Genomic DNA, 16,038 nt, shown 5'->3' on the forward strand with positions numbered 1-16,038 from the left:
AAAAATAAAACTAAATGTATCAATCTGGTGTTAAGACTTGATTACAAACAGATTAGACTTTATTACAGATTACTGCACTACGCCACAAGTATGAACGTATACGTTTTAGTTAATGTGCATGTTCCTGTTCTGCTGAATTATCTTCATTGGTGAAGTCTACGTTCATAGTCTTACTAGTAAAATGATATGTTATTTGACAGAATAGTTTTTAGCATGAAATATTAAAATCGCTCTCCACTCTTCTCTCTATATTATAAATATACCATAAGATTGGCACAATTATCATACGTGCAGTAACTTTTTGTTGTTGTCTTGTTAACCTATGCTATTCATCCAAGAATACTTAAAAAAAAAAAAAAAAAACAGCGTAAAGCTTTGGGGAAAAAAAAAAAAAAAGTCAGAATATGACTAAAGAACAGACCGAATGCCATTAAAAATAACAATGTGTGAGAGTTTAAGAGAAAATGCAAATCACGAAACTAAGTAACTACAGAAGCATTAAACCCATACTTTATCGACAGATGATATTTTATCCCCAAAGGTGAACCTTCAAGAGGCGTCCCTAAGAGCAATACCGTGCGCAGTTGTCATAACACACAACCTTAATATATTTCAGTGAAAAATTAGGATAGGATTTCTCATCGTACTGTGGTGACACACAGTGGCTTATTTTAAGTACTACTATACATTCGCATGCTCTGATCCATTGCTTGGAAAGAAGTCAACGAACCCCCCCCCCCATGGGGGGGGTTCGTTGTGGGCAAGGTGCATCGTGCCATGTAACGAGTCATATGTTTGTAGCCGGTATAAATCGGAAGAATATGATGCTCCCAAGTTAGTGCAACTGTGTGAAGGTGAAATCACTGCGAGAAAGGAACTGACGGAGTTTGAAAGAGGCGTTGTGATCGGATGCCATGTTGCAGGCCTATCTATTTGGTAAATTGTTGACAAATTGGACCATCCCAGGTCAACAATCAGTGATTCTATACTGAGATGGAAAAGAAGAGAGTCAACTGCAAGTGCTATCCGCAGTGGATGACCTATCACACTTAGGATAACATGTAAAAACCGCCATTTGTAGGACCACACGTTGAATGCAGAGTTCTGAGCATTGAAACATGAATCTGCACAAAAACATTCAAACCCTAGGCTCACAACATTGGTTTCCATCGTAGGACTGTCTAAGTGGTGTAAAGAGCGTGTACAGTGGAACGTGGAAGCTGGGAAGCTGTGTTATGAAGCGATGAATCACGCAACACCCTCTACCGAGCAGATGGACGAGTGTGGGTGGGGCGAATGCCCAGTGAATGTCTCTTACCAGAGTGTGTAACCCAAAATTTGAAAATCAGAGGTGACGGTGTGATGATATGGTCTGTTTTTCTGTTTTGGCCTCGGACCTCTATGGTGCTACGAACATTGAACTGCGAGAAGTACTGAATGGAATGCTTCCTATTTTGTGACGTTTCTACGGAACTGATTATTGTCTCTTTCAGCAAGACAATGCGCCGTGCCATAAGGTTGCTGTACGAATAACTGCGTGGTTTGTAGACTAATCTTACATCTGTGTATGAACATCCGTGGAATGAACTGGAGTGTCGGGTGGGGTCAGGGGACGTTTGCCACACAACAGTCTAGAATCTTATTACATGCCTACAGGAAGAATGGTCCAACATTCCCATTGTTCGCTATCGTACGCTTGTGGAAAGTACGCCCGTAGGATTGCTACTTCTTTTTTGGGAAAATCTTTATGCATATTATTATTATATTCAAATTATATGACTTATGTAAAAAAACTTTTTTAATATGATTTTCAATATATCGTATTTTAAAATGTATCTGAAAATTTACAAACTAAGTTTAAAAAAATAACCTATTTATTTACTAATAAAATTCTCTCGTGGCCCACTAAGAAAACCCTGAGAAGTACTATTGGACCGCCCGAACCACCCCTTACAGAACGCTGATCTAAATGACCTGTGCAGATTATATCCGTATTTTTTTTAATTTTTTTTTTTTTTGTCATGTAAAAAAATCAAACAATCGGTTCGCAGTTTATTGCTATAACTGTTTAAGAGCTCCCTTCATCTCTTACGAGATGAGAGAACAAACGAAATAAGTGAAGAAAGAACTATATAAAATATAATCTTATTTGTACTAAAATTTATAAAAATCAAGTGAATATTAAATCCAGCATTATTTCAAAGCCGAATATAGAAACTATAAAAGTTTCGTATGAAATTTGACCAGAGAGCTTACGGGAATACACTCGCCGATATTTACGAGTTGCCTTAGCTTATAGGAGAGATGATTGCTGCCCAAGCGTCCATATATTCACCTCCTATTGGTCCATTTTGAAAAGGTTTCACTGGCTAGATAGCTGTTTCAAACTAGTTGGTTTTCGTCAGAGACCAGGCAGAAATCTTAAGAGAGCAAAAACTCTCAGTACTAAGTAACTTGAAACATCGGAGATAAATATATAATCTTGTATTTATTTTTAATAGAAGCTTTTCAGCAGCGATTCCCAAGAATTGAAAAGTTCTGGAGGTTCGAATTGCATCTCGAACGGCATGAGGCTAGTGTATTATGTAAAATGCATGTCTTCTATTGGCCAATTTGTCTACTTGCAAGAGGAAAAATCCCACTCCCCACAGAATCCAGAGCTTTCAACTTAGCAGGTAAGACACTTGTGATAAACGAAACCTAAATGGTAATAGGATCAAGTCCTAGTAAATCGCACTTCACTGTCAGAGTCGCAGCAATTTTATTTATTTTTTGATATTCTTATTCCACGAAATAAGATTTCAAAATTGAGAAAGAATTTGACTTAGGTCGAATATCGCACAATGATCAGCTGACCTTATGGTAAAGTATAGAAGGCAAATGTTTCGTTATCCCTTCCCTCGTACTATAATGGCATGGGCCCCTTCACACTTCGATCTGGTCCCTAAGTTGCAAGAATCACACCGTGAGAAATGCTTCAGCATCACTGACGAGGTTTCTGATGGGTGAAACATCAAACAAACACGTTAACAAAATACAATTTGCTGACTGGAATACAAGACTTACTCAAATGTTGGACAGTAATGAAAATTATATTAAAGGCCTGTAAATGCATTTTGTCAAATGAATATATAGTTTAGCGGAAATAGTACAGTGTGCAAAAAGTTTGAAATGACTATGCTTATATAATTATACACATTAATAAGCCTTATCGCCTCACGACTTTCTGGTGCCTAGCAAAGTTTCAGTTTCGCAAGTACTAAGTTTTGTGATATTTCCGCCACTGTTGATGAAAATGAAAATATGTAAAGTGTGGTGCCCGGATACATGAGTAAAAAGGTCGCGTGCTCGTTTTTTTTTTTTTTCTTCTGGTGTTTTTGATCTAGTAAATCTCTGAATTTCATAGTTCAGGTAATTTTCAGATATTTTCACCATTGATGAGTAACAGTATTCTTTCTGTGCAATCTGTACCAAAAGATCGTGACTTTACAATATTTCTATACCCCGAACGGCCTTTCTTTCTTATCTCATCTTCCTCTTAACGTGTTAAAAGAAAAATGAGATGGCCTGTCATGGGTAAGTAACTTGGCTTCATATAAATCTAATTAATGCTAAAATAGAGCAGTTACTCTATCTGCATAGTTTTCTATTATGTCTGTCAACCGAGTGTGTTTTCTTTCCCGCTTGCGTGCCTTGAGGGACAGAAAAAAAAAAAAAAAAAAAAAAAAAGCAGAGCTTCGGAATCTCGTTCTTCCTTTCACTTATACACGTTGAGTTAAATCATAATTTCTTTAGGACGCAAACAGGATTCGTTCCCAGCCACATGTGTCGCTATCAACTGAGCAATGCTGAAACCTAATCCGATGCCATCTTTGACGTTAGTTGGGTAATAAGACTATTTTTCCCCTGCATTCAGTAAAATGTTCCTTTAATGAACATTTTAGATCAATGAATTTTTCAACTGTTTTTCTCGTATTCGATAAAATGGATTTATATTCTTCATTAACACTGTAATCGGCAGGTTTTTTCCTCTCTTTGGATCAGCCTTATTTAATGCAGTTACTTTACAATCAGTTTAATGGTCATGTTATTCAAAATTAATGAGATTCAAGTTTATGAAGAGAGTATTGACTCTCCATAAAACGAGCCGATCTCTGCTTGTTTTATTCTCCCGGAAGAGAATCTCCATTTGTCCAAGATCAAATTTCCTTCCACCTCCAACTGAGACTGCCCAATTCAGCTTCATCTGAAAAATAGGATTCGGACTACATCTTTCCACTGACGCTTTGGCAACGAAGTAGAAAGATTTATGAGAAACTATTTACATATTAATTTATCTTTCAAACGTTCGGACCTCAATTCAACAATAGACAAAATCTTGAAGAGAAATTATCGGAAAATAACTTGTTCCTACAGGTGTTCTCTGGATAACAAGTTGTTATCGGAATTTCACGTAGTGTTACAGTGTATCAAATAATCAGGGGTACAAACACATCATAGTAAAAAGCTAGTAAGTCAACTCTTTAATTACGATTCCATAATTATGTGAACAACTTGTCTTGATTTGATCTGGTGCCAACGCAATATTATTTCCCATGAAGGGCCAGTAGGTGAACACCTTTTATTGAGATTAAATGTTAGAATACGCCTATCGTTTTTTTTTTTTATTCATTTATTTCTGGAAACATTTCACAAGACAGTATAAGCAAACTTTATTTAAATTGATGGCCTTAATTTAAATTAACTGATTTTCAAAAAGTTCATTTTAACAGAATAAGGTGATTGATCTTGAGCCCATAGTCTCTTCTGGCTGTGTTGAGTTGTTTTAAAAAAAAAAAAAAAAAAAAAAACTCGAGTTACCAGGCGACCCTTCCCCGTTTATATCGTAACTTATCTTAGTCTGAAAACTGCCAAGACAAGACAATTCCTGTCGTAGCACATACGAGATTTGAACAGTTATGTACCCGGGGGACAGTAGATACCTCTATTTTGTTTTAAAAAAATTGTATTCATATTTTAAAATAATTACCAAAAGAGTATAGTTCAAGTTTAGGCTACTCTGTTATCGTTCTATGTTATAAAAGCGTAGAAGATAAAGTGGAACCATGGAATACGAGCAGCGATTTCAGAAACCACAAAAGCGAGATGAAGTACTAACTAACATATAGTTCAAAAGTCGGAAAAGAATGCCAAAATCTTTTGCCTTCCTTTGGTCGATCACTTCGTTTCTTGTGACTGTACTCAGGAGAAAATATATTGAAGTGAAGACACCATCATACTGGCATATAGCATCAGACAGTTGTCAGTAGTATACACAACTGTCTTGACCTAGGTGGTGACTTTGAAATGGAGAGAGAGAGAGAGAGAGAGAGAGAGAGAGAGAGAGAGAGAGAGAGAGAGAGAGAGAGAGACTAGTGAGTATTTCACAAAACTAATGCCCTAATTAGGGATAGCTATCTGTTACCGCGTCTTAGATATACCCAAAATAGACAAACAGAAAAGATCCTGTCACCGTTTGACACATCCAGAGCTGACGGACGTAAGAGACAGAACGAAAGATTGTAACGTCCGGCAGATTGAGCCGTGTCCTAAACTGTAAAGGATAAGAACATTCTACAAACTACTCAGGTTACTATTCGCAGAGGTACATAAGAAACTGCCAGGATCCTCTCTCCTTTCCAACTGTTTACAGCATGCCTAATAGTCGGGCATTTATAGATAGGACGGACTACCTCAGTCAGCAAAAAACAAAAAATAAATAAAATAATAATAATAAAAATAAAATAAATACATATATATAAAGACGTTCGATTCCCATCCGTGATGTGAGGAACCTTTATCTGATATCTTTCGACGAAGAGTGAATTAGCCGGCTTCATAGGGAGGTAAAGTTTTTTCGTTCTTCGTTTCGTTTTTCGTTTCTTCGTTCCCCAGAACAGGCAAACTGGCTCCGTGAACACACGCATTTACAGACATTTACGGTTGCGAAGCCCAAGAATAGCTGGAAGGTCGTGTGCGCTTAAGTGCCTGTTAGGACGACGACTGATGGATGAATGGATGGATGGACACACACACACACACACACACACACACACACACACACACACACACACACACACACACACACACACACACACACACACACACACACACACACACACACACACACCTGATAAGAGGAACTTTTTCTAGGCTACTCTTTGCCTATTCCAGAGTCAGTCGATCCGATCTTTGGGGGACCATTTTTTCCCAATTTCTAAAATTTTAGAACTAAAAGAGTGCGATTTCCTCCCTCTCTCTCTCTCTCTCTCTGTCTGTCTGTCTTTGGAGAATGAAAAGGGGTTAGAGAGAAGCGAGAGATTGGTTTGTACCGTTTGTAATGCAATTGCACTTTAAGAAGTCTGTGGTTATTGTCCATTTCTGCTGGACTGCAAAGCTTACATCTTTCACTTTTAATGGATATTTTCTGTTGGTGTAGCTGAATATAATATTGGTATTCTAAAAAATGTTATCTGATTTATTATGCAAACGTGCAGCGTTAGTTCGGCACTCATATTTTCGTTGAATCTATGAATGAAAGTCGCTCATAAGCAGAATTTTTTTGCTATTGTACAAAATATTGCATAATACAATGCACTATAGTATAATACTGTATATAGTATCCTTTTTTAATTTTTCATAATCCTTTTCTATTTTTTTCTGTTCTTTCTTCTGGTAAGTACACTCGTTTGTTTTCCTCATTTTGGTTTTATTATTTAAATGAATTATCCAGTCATTAATATATTTAATTATTTTTATTTCGTTGCATGCATTCATGAATCATTATTCTACTCCCGATAAAAATCAATAAATCAAATCCTTGTATGCATCTCTTTGCTTGAAGTCCATTTTTTACATCATCCTTGATGGTCATGTGACCATATATATTTTCAGCACACTCTTGTAATAAACTCCCTGAGTAACTCCATAAGTTAAGAATCATTTAATTATTTGGCCATCCAATAAAATATATTAATAACTATTTAAGACAATTTTATCAGGAAATAAAACCCTCAAGTCGTTTCCCAAAGCATTCATTTTAGTTTTACTGACAAACTGAAAAACAGATTATTTTTCATTTTCCGTATAACAGAAAAACCGGATCGAAAAACACTACATGTCTCGATAGATAAGAACGTAATCAAATGGAATCAAATGACACAACCGATTTATGTATTCGTATGTGAAACGACCAGATTACAAAATCGCTTCTGGGGCATAGTATTAAGAATCACATCACGCGCTGGGGAAAAGAAACACGCGATATCTTGCACGGTGCAAATCTCTAAAATGCAAAACAATCTCAGCAATTTGACGCTAAATGGAACGTTGCTTCTATCAGATTCTTTCTGTTAAAAAAGAAATTCTGACTTACACACAGAAAGTTTTCTTTATATTCTGAGTAACGGGAAACTGTAGATTAAAATTTAGTTTTTGAAATTTGTATAGAATACGAGAAACAGCACGATGTGTTAGTAACATTAACTTGAATATATATATATATATCTATTACACAGGCGTAATAAATAGTCTCATCTTAAAGATCGAGTTACTAAATTTACATTCCGCCCAGCCTCCGTACTTTAGATGGTATCAATGATGTTCTTTAGTTACGCCCGGGTTCGAATTTCGTCCACAGTCCAACGAACTGTTAGGACTTTTCAACTAAAGGTGAGTTACGTTACCGATCTCATACAAAAGTGACTGAGTAGTTTTTTTTCTGTAAAAATCTGAGTTTTCATCTGAAAAATGGGCAGACAGGCCAGAAGAATATACACAATTATTACGCATGACACATTGGCTTTCATATCCTTAATTTTTCGATCATAATTCAAAACAACCTTTCTCTTTTTCTCACAGTAGACTTCCTAATTCTCAATGCTACTGTGAATAATATATTAATTTAGATTGTCCTTATACTGAATGATTGGCAATCCATATATATATATATATATATATATATGGGTTGCCATTCCTCTGCTGCATCTCCTAAAGGCGAGCATTTTATGTTCGTAGATATATGTTCATTAGGCAGGTTTTGTTTTTTTTGAGGAACGATAAACCATACTTTTCGAGATAAAACCCTTCTTCCCCGTAAGACCGGCTAATTCATCTTTAACTGAACAGCCCTGATAAAAGTTCATGGTTGCTATAGACGAGAGTCGAGCTCAGATCTTTCCAACCAAAGGCCTCTGTCGAAACCAACTGAGTTTTGGAAGCTTGCACACACACACACACACACACACACACACACACACACACACACACACACACACACACACACACACACACACACACACACACACACACGCACACGTACACACACACACACACACATTCTTTAGTAATAAGGCTCTCTAGGCGTAAATACAATTTACGTATATTTGAATGTGTCAAAGACTGGACTTGCAAGCTGTATCCTCCCCATTTTATATTCCTTATTTGTTTGTCAGTGTAAACACCGCTGTGGTAAGAATAAAAAAAAAAAAAACTGAAAACAATAGATAGAACAAATAGAGGAATAAAGTGAAGAAACCTCTAGTCTATTTTCGTCTTTCTTTTTCGCTCAACCCGCTATTCTCCAAGTGTTTGTATTCCAGTGTCTACGAGGTGCCGGTGCATAATGGGATGAAGCTCAATCTTGCCCTCTTTCACTATAAGGTGCGCTTCCTACTTTTATCGCGTCAGCAACAACTAAGCACCGCCACCAGCAGCTATACAAGAGCGCCACCTGCACAAAAAGAGACGTTTCTAGCCCAAGTGACATCTAATCTGACACCACAGATCCGACTAAATACGACAGAGATTGATGTCGGTTTAGGACAAAAGAGGACTTAGCTATGGTCGTAGTAGCACGAGATTTGTGTGCTCCCCAATGTGTTCCCTCCCCTTCTTCCCATCTCTCTCTCTCTCTCTCTCTCTCTCTCTCTCTCTCTCTCTCTCTCTCTGTTCTTTCCCCCCAAGCTAGCCCAACAGCCAACACAAGTAGTAGAGCACTGGCAGTAGTGGTGATACCAATCAATGGTCGACCGATGGTGGTAATCAGGGACTGACTGTGCGTTCGTGTCATCCATCACCAGGCTTGTCAGAGCTTGCTCGGCCTCATGTTCTACCCCTAACGGACAAGTTAAGTTGGTCGGGAGGAGAACGCCGCTGCTGCCGATGCGGAGAAAACGTGAGAAGTGACCGCATCTATTGACCCCGAGTAGCACGTGGAAGTTGAGAGGAGGTCATGTGACGTGTTGAGAAATTAACACCCCTTTCCTCCTTCTCCCCCCCCCATTCATCGCTTATCATTCTCAATTTCTTATTTGATTTCAAGCTATCACTGCTTTCCATCCCTCTATCCGAGAAGAAAATTAATAATAATAATAATAATAATAATAATAATAATAATAAGCAATTACACAAATTGAATAAAACCATAAATACCTCATCCAATAATCTACAGTTTTATCGTTCCTTTTCTAACACCTTCTCTTTTTAATGCTCTACTACTACTAAACATTTACAAGAACTATTAACTATTAATTCTTTTCTATTTCTATCATGGCGAAATCAAAAAGAATTGGAAAGGACACTCCCGAACATGCTTTCTTTTCCTTAAGCAAGCATCCTTTTTGCTTTCTTATTTTCTTTTGTTTTTGTTATTATTTTTTTTTTTTTTATAAAACTGGTATCCAACTGACTTGCCTTGAGAAAGATTAGATTACAATTTGCATATTTCCTATACAAATTACACAATCTCTGATAAATATTTCGTTTATGTTTGCTCAACTAAACATAATACAAGGTCGAATGACATAACAGTGATAGGTATCGTTATCATCAGTTTTCTCAATATGATTCGAGGAGCTTATCCAAATCCAACAACAAAATCCCCCCCCCCCGCCACCATCAGAAAGAAATAAAGAATGGAACCATCCTACTAAGAAAGACCCAGGATGGGTTGATGGGAATTATGGCCGATTCGAATGATTCCTGGCATTCTAAGCAGAATTCGAACCCAGATTTTTAAAACCAATGGGATATATTGCTAAAAGGAAACACCAAAAATGCCTACTTTGATTGAAATACTCTTAGACGTTACTTAACACACAATAACATTTATGATCAAGGCAGTTATCTTTTATTCTTTGATTTCGATGCACTATATTAGTGTGGATACGACTGAAGCAATTAAACCTATGATGTCAGAATATTATGGTTATTATTGCCTGTGTTTTCCAGCGTTTGTCTGTTTTGTGGTATGAAAAATCCGAGTTTTTTTTTGGGAGGGGAAAAATTTGTCATCCCGTGTGAGACCGGTTAACTCGCTGTCTCTCTCTCTCTCTCTCTCTCTCTCTCTCACACACACACACACACACACACACACACACACACACACACACACACACACACACACACACACACACACACACACACACACACACACACACACAGTCTTTATGGAGGACTTCCTGATGTAACAAAAATTCATAGAGAATTGTATCGTCTTAAATAGCATCAACATGTGATCTGATGATAATGCATTTATTTTTTCGTAAGTATTTCTGGAAAAAAAATGTGAATTACACACACACACACATAAATAATAAGAAACGCATCTGCGCGTTGCTATAGTAACCGCCACTTCAAGTACGTCATGGATAGATGATCTCTGCCTTGTTAGGAATAATTAACAGAGCATTGAATTTTTGTAGCACTTCTTTGATATTATTAAATCAAAAGTGATTTGAAACATAGTATTTAGCTATAAATAAAATAATTTAATATCTCTCTTATTCTTATACGAGCTTAGAGTTTCATCTTTTTAAAGAGAACATTTTGATTTCATTTATAAAATAAATAAATTCATGGCCTTACTATTAAAGGAAATCTTTCATGACAACTGAACGAACTCACTGTTACAGGAGTAGATGAAAATTATCCGCTCATTACATAACTTAGGGAAAGATCGCCGTATCAGATGTCAAAAATCATACTTGTCCGTATACAAATAAGCAGATGATTTTTTAGCTAAACGATGCAAACGTTGTCAACGTGGAAATACTAATTGTAATCGGAGAAAAATAGACTTTGCCATGGTTACGTCTTAGAGGCCTTCATGGCGAAGGACATTTGGATTTTGCCATGTGTAAATACCTTTCGATTTGATTGTGGATTACGCAAGTCCTGTGTGTGTGTGTTTGTGCGCGAGAATGGTTTGTTGTTTTTTCTTTTTCTTTCCAATCGCGTCATGCAAACTTTCCTTATGTATATTCAAGGCCGTTTGTCAATGGTAGCACTCCACGAATAACTCCAAGCCAATCAACGCATAAATACAGCTGACAAACCACTATGCAGATGCAGGATGTTGCGTGCTGTGGATTTTATTTGTCATGTTTTCTTGTTTTCTTTTCATTTTTATTAACAGAAAATTTCCTCTTTAATAAATTTACATTGTCTAAAGACAAGATAATTTTCAGTGCACACAGAAAAGACAAAAAGAGAAATTAAAGTCAAGGATTGAAAGGTCAGTTTTTTCGTCCGGTTTTAAATTCTAGGATTCATTGATTCGATTCATTGTTTTTTTTTTTAATTTTGTAAATGACACTTACTGAAAGGACATGGCTTTAAACGCTAATACTTGCGAATCATATTAGCTGACAGTTCACATGACGTAAGTATTTTACTTGCAATTTGACAATATTGTTCCAATATCAGTGAAAATACGCATCGATTACTCTGAGTAAGCGGAAATTTTTGTTGCCATAGAAACAAGAGAGCATGATGTTACATTCGGCATAACGGATAACAAACAAAACTATTTTATCACACACACACACACACACACACACACACACACACACACACACACACACACACACACACACACACACACACACACACACACACACACACACACACACACACACACACACACACACACACACACAGAGAGAGAGAGAGAGAGAAACTTTCAAACAGGTCAAGAGGCAGACAACATCTGTTGCTAACTCATCAAGTAGTCTGTTCTTAACAGTCCGACAACAAAACTAACCAATGCTTCTAACGCGTTTGTCAGCTGTGAACTGAAACTCATGCTTGTGAAGTTTGAGTTTAAGGTGGCTCACGTTATCAAGTTTCTGTTCAAAAGAGATGGTTTAATATCTCAAGTAATAGCGCAAATAGCCAGATGGTGCAGTCAATTGAATGACTTTTCGCAGTAATAGAGGAAGTATGAACTCACTTCTGGCATGCTTCAATTACAATATAAGCTAATAAGTTTTCCATTGATCGTCTAAGTAAAAAGTCTTTAGGCAGAAGACGATTTTCTTCGCCAGGTATGAGCCATCTCCACCCATATCATATTGGAAACCTAAAACGACTTGAAAAACGCACTACACCTCCAAAGCAAGGATTTCCAGATTATGTAACTTTTAACCACCCACTGTGTAGCAAATATACAACAGGTTTACAACCTTTGTGGATGGGATTCATATAAAAATGCATGCATTCTCTTTACACAGGCAGTATCTTCGCATGAATATTATAATCAGTCAAGACACACGTTTAATTCTGTGTGCTTCGCTGCTTATCCCAGCATGCTGGGTTCTTCAATGTACTTGGAACACCGGTTTGGCCGCCCTGTTATTATTATATTCTTTTAACAATAAGTCTACAATTAAATCTCGTAATTGTAGCTTCTGTTAACTATTATCTTCGTAGTTTGGTTGCAATGTCTTTCATTATTTTTTCATAGTGAAAGCATTCTACCTTTTCAGATGAGAAGAACGTTGGAAATGATCATTGAGTTCCTATAAGTAAGATATAACCTGGTTCCACACATTCTTTTTAGAGATATCGTTTGCCTTAGGACCCTAAAAATTAAAGGCAGGATAGAATCCCAATCAATCAAATCAATCAACTTAACGCCTTTTATTCCCTAATAGGGAGTAGACGAGGCGTTCTGGAGTTAGTCGATCTCTGGCACAGGCAAGCGGGTTTTTCCTCCCAGAAACAACTCGGGTTTTTCGTCCCGTAAACTCAAGAAAATCGACTATAGTATCCACATTATCATATCTTGTTAGGGTTAGGTACCAAGAGATGGCAGCACTTGTTTGCCAGCCTCTTTATCGGTGGCTGCTATAATTAGTGATAGACATGGGCCAGCTATCTCTGATTGGCTACCGGAGGAGATTGAACTGCCCACTCAGTAGAACCCAATATAAGCTTATAATTAAGCTAAAATATGCCCAACTTAAGGAGTCCTTTCATTATTGTAAAATACTATGACAACTCAGTGCAATTTAAATTCGGGTAGAAAAAAATCAATATATCAATCTTTTGTGCTATCTATTTTGAGTTAATCTTAAATCGTGACACTTACTCACGGATTATTATGTATAAAATTTCAGCTCTGAAATTCCAATGGGAAATGCAGTCACTTCAATAGTGATCTGGGAAATCTATTTTCTTACCGAAAATAGGCTAAAATTTTCTGTCACTTTGTATTCAGCAAAAGGCAAAAAGAAATTCATCCTATTTACTGAATCTTCCACCAATTCTCTAGACAACTACAAAGTGTCTAACAATAACTAAATAAAATAAAAATCAGAGAGGGCAAACTCGCCAATAGGGTAATTTTTTTCTCTTTCTTTTGAGGCGTCTGTGTATAAAATTCACTTTCATTTCAATAATGTGCATTAATCTCATATAAAAAAACTAAAATGAATAACATCCTCTAATAGAAGTTTTTTGGGAGTGTAACACATGATTATTAAAGAGCATATCGGCCTAAATTATACAAATTATAAGTATCCCAGACACGAAGTGTACCTACCATGAAGCATGACTGCATATCTGTTCAGTTTTCGTTTTTCCTTCTCTTTCTGTCATTGAGTTTTCTGCTGATAATTGGACATCAGCCAAAAATCCCTTTGCTCGACCTCATTTTGTTTATAATCTATTTTGGTGATAGCTGATAATATCAGATACAGATAGGGGAGGGGTGCCAAATGAAATTCAAAAATTCACGTTTTAAATCCGTATTTTTGGGATAGATAAAAGAAAACTGCGAAAACGAAACACATCGAAGCGAGCTCATCTGTTGCATGTGTTTATCGGAAACGTTGGAATTGCGCAGTATGTCATACGGCATCAGTGAATGGATGATATGCGAGTCACGGGAATGGGGAAACTAAAGATGGCGGCAAATTCATAGCAGTAAGTGAAAAAACGTTCTGTGTTTTGCAAAGTTTGAGAGTAACAGCTGTGATATAGCCACGTGAGTTTTCCCCGTGTAATATGGTGTTTCGAATTCATCGAAATAGCATCTGACATTAGAAGAAAGTGGAATTAAGCACTAAATCCCAAGCAAGCGAACGTAAACTTCAGCCTAAGGCCGAAACTGCTGTTCAGTTCGTAAGGTTCTAAAGCCGAGTATGTTGTATGAAAGCCCTTCATCTGGTGGTTCTTGGAAAGGTACGCATTTTAATGAATAGCGTGTTCAAGTTATATGCGTAAACTGCGTGTCAAATAGTTATTTCTTTTCTTTGGAAAAATGACGCACCTTCAGACTCGCCGTTTGCAAACCAGAGAAGAAACAATATGCATCTTCAATGACTCACGAGCTTATTGAAAAAATAGATAAGTCTATTTCACGAAGTTTTTATTTTGTCCTTCTCAAACTGTGATAAAACTGTACAGATTTGCATTACCAAGTCTCGTCTAAATAAAATATCACTGAACATGCAGTATTTGGATGGGATTCCAGGTTTCATCAAGCTTTCATCTTCTTCAAGAGGTGTCCATTCGCGTGTTTTTTTTGTCTGTTTTTTTGTCACAAGTCAGCGTCATGGGTGAGATTAATAATCTGAGAATGCGATGAAAATCATCGAGACCCAAGGATGACTCCACTGCGCGAATCACTGACGCGTGCAGTTAAGTTACTCTTAAGAAAAAAAAAATTAAATTCTTGACCCTTTTAATTCGAAGTTTTAAATATAAAGTTTAATAGAAATCAATTCATCCAAGTCTTGCATTGTTTTGTTTGATTGTACGTAAAGACCTCGTTGGATTGAGAAAAAAACTCAGTTCGAACCAATTATACAATAAAAATTGCACGAGCACGGTGAGAGGAATTAGGTAGAAGGAAAAGCATTCGTTTTGGAGAGCTCAAAAGTCAAGGCGTCGGAGGGGGACGGGAAGTATGTAAAATTAAAGGGATACAAATAATATGGAAGAAGACTGACAGAATAACTTGAATCACCTTACAGTTATGTAATAGCACAACGAAGCAATGTGCTATGATATAAAATAATAGCAAATACTGTATCACCTTTCCTTGCACTTTAGAAAGCAAAACGACACAGAAAATTGTTCTTAGTGAGTTTTTTTAATGCTTTTCGATTGACAAAGAGCAGGAAAGAATCTGCATTCCTATTTTTATCCTAGCTACAACAAACAGAAATTTGTACCGACTAAACTTTATAGCCAAAAAAAAAAAAAAAGGATTATTTGATTGAAAAAAAAAAAAATAGGGGATCCTATTAATTGAAATGAAGCACTCAGAGAATATTGTAATCAAAATAACTCCAGGTTTTTCGATTCTAAGTACTCCGCTACTATTATATTACACTAGTTATGTGTATCTCGACTTCTATCGCACTGTCGGCTACTATGACGTATCCCTCGGGCATTACGTTATCGGCTGCCCGTCAGAGCAGTCGCCAGCTTTGTAATCAGGTCACCCCTGCAGGTGTCGAAGACTCATGAATCTTTTCCTGGGATGGCATTTAGAAAATTCAACTTTACCTAACATTAATTTACTATAAAGGATGGCATGTTTGTGAGGGGTGGCTGGCATCCAGTAATCGTGAAGAAATATGGCGCTGTGTAGAATGGATCCACCCCTCACCCTTTTTTTGGCGCGAATACAGAAATGTACATGTAGCTAGATATAGAAATATGCATTTCTATATCTGACTAAGCAATGCATGTAGTTACGCTAGGTTA

The 16,038-nt window shown here is 36.9% G+C and overlaps 1 protein-coding gene across 1 annotated transcript in view; it reads right to left on the reverse strand.

Moving 5' to 3' along the window:
* Window positions 1-16,038, reverse strand: part of LOC150101959 (forkhead box protein P1-like) — a 227,939-nt gene that overhangs the window by 170,317 nt on the left and 41,584 nt on the right. The gene's annotated exons all lie outside the window — the stretch shown is intronic.

The sequence above is a fragment of the Typopeltis vanoorti genome, chromosome 11 (genome assembly GCF_054136105.1).
Source record: "Typopeltis vanoorti isolate ZY-2024b chromosome 11, IOZ_Tvanoo_1.0, whole genome shotgun sequence".
NCBI classification, from domain to species: domain Eukaryota; kingdom Metazoa; phylum Arthropoda; class Arachnida; order Uropygi; family Thelyphonidae; genus Typopeltis; species Typopeltis vanoorti.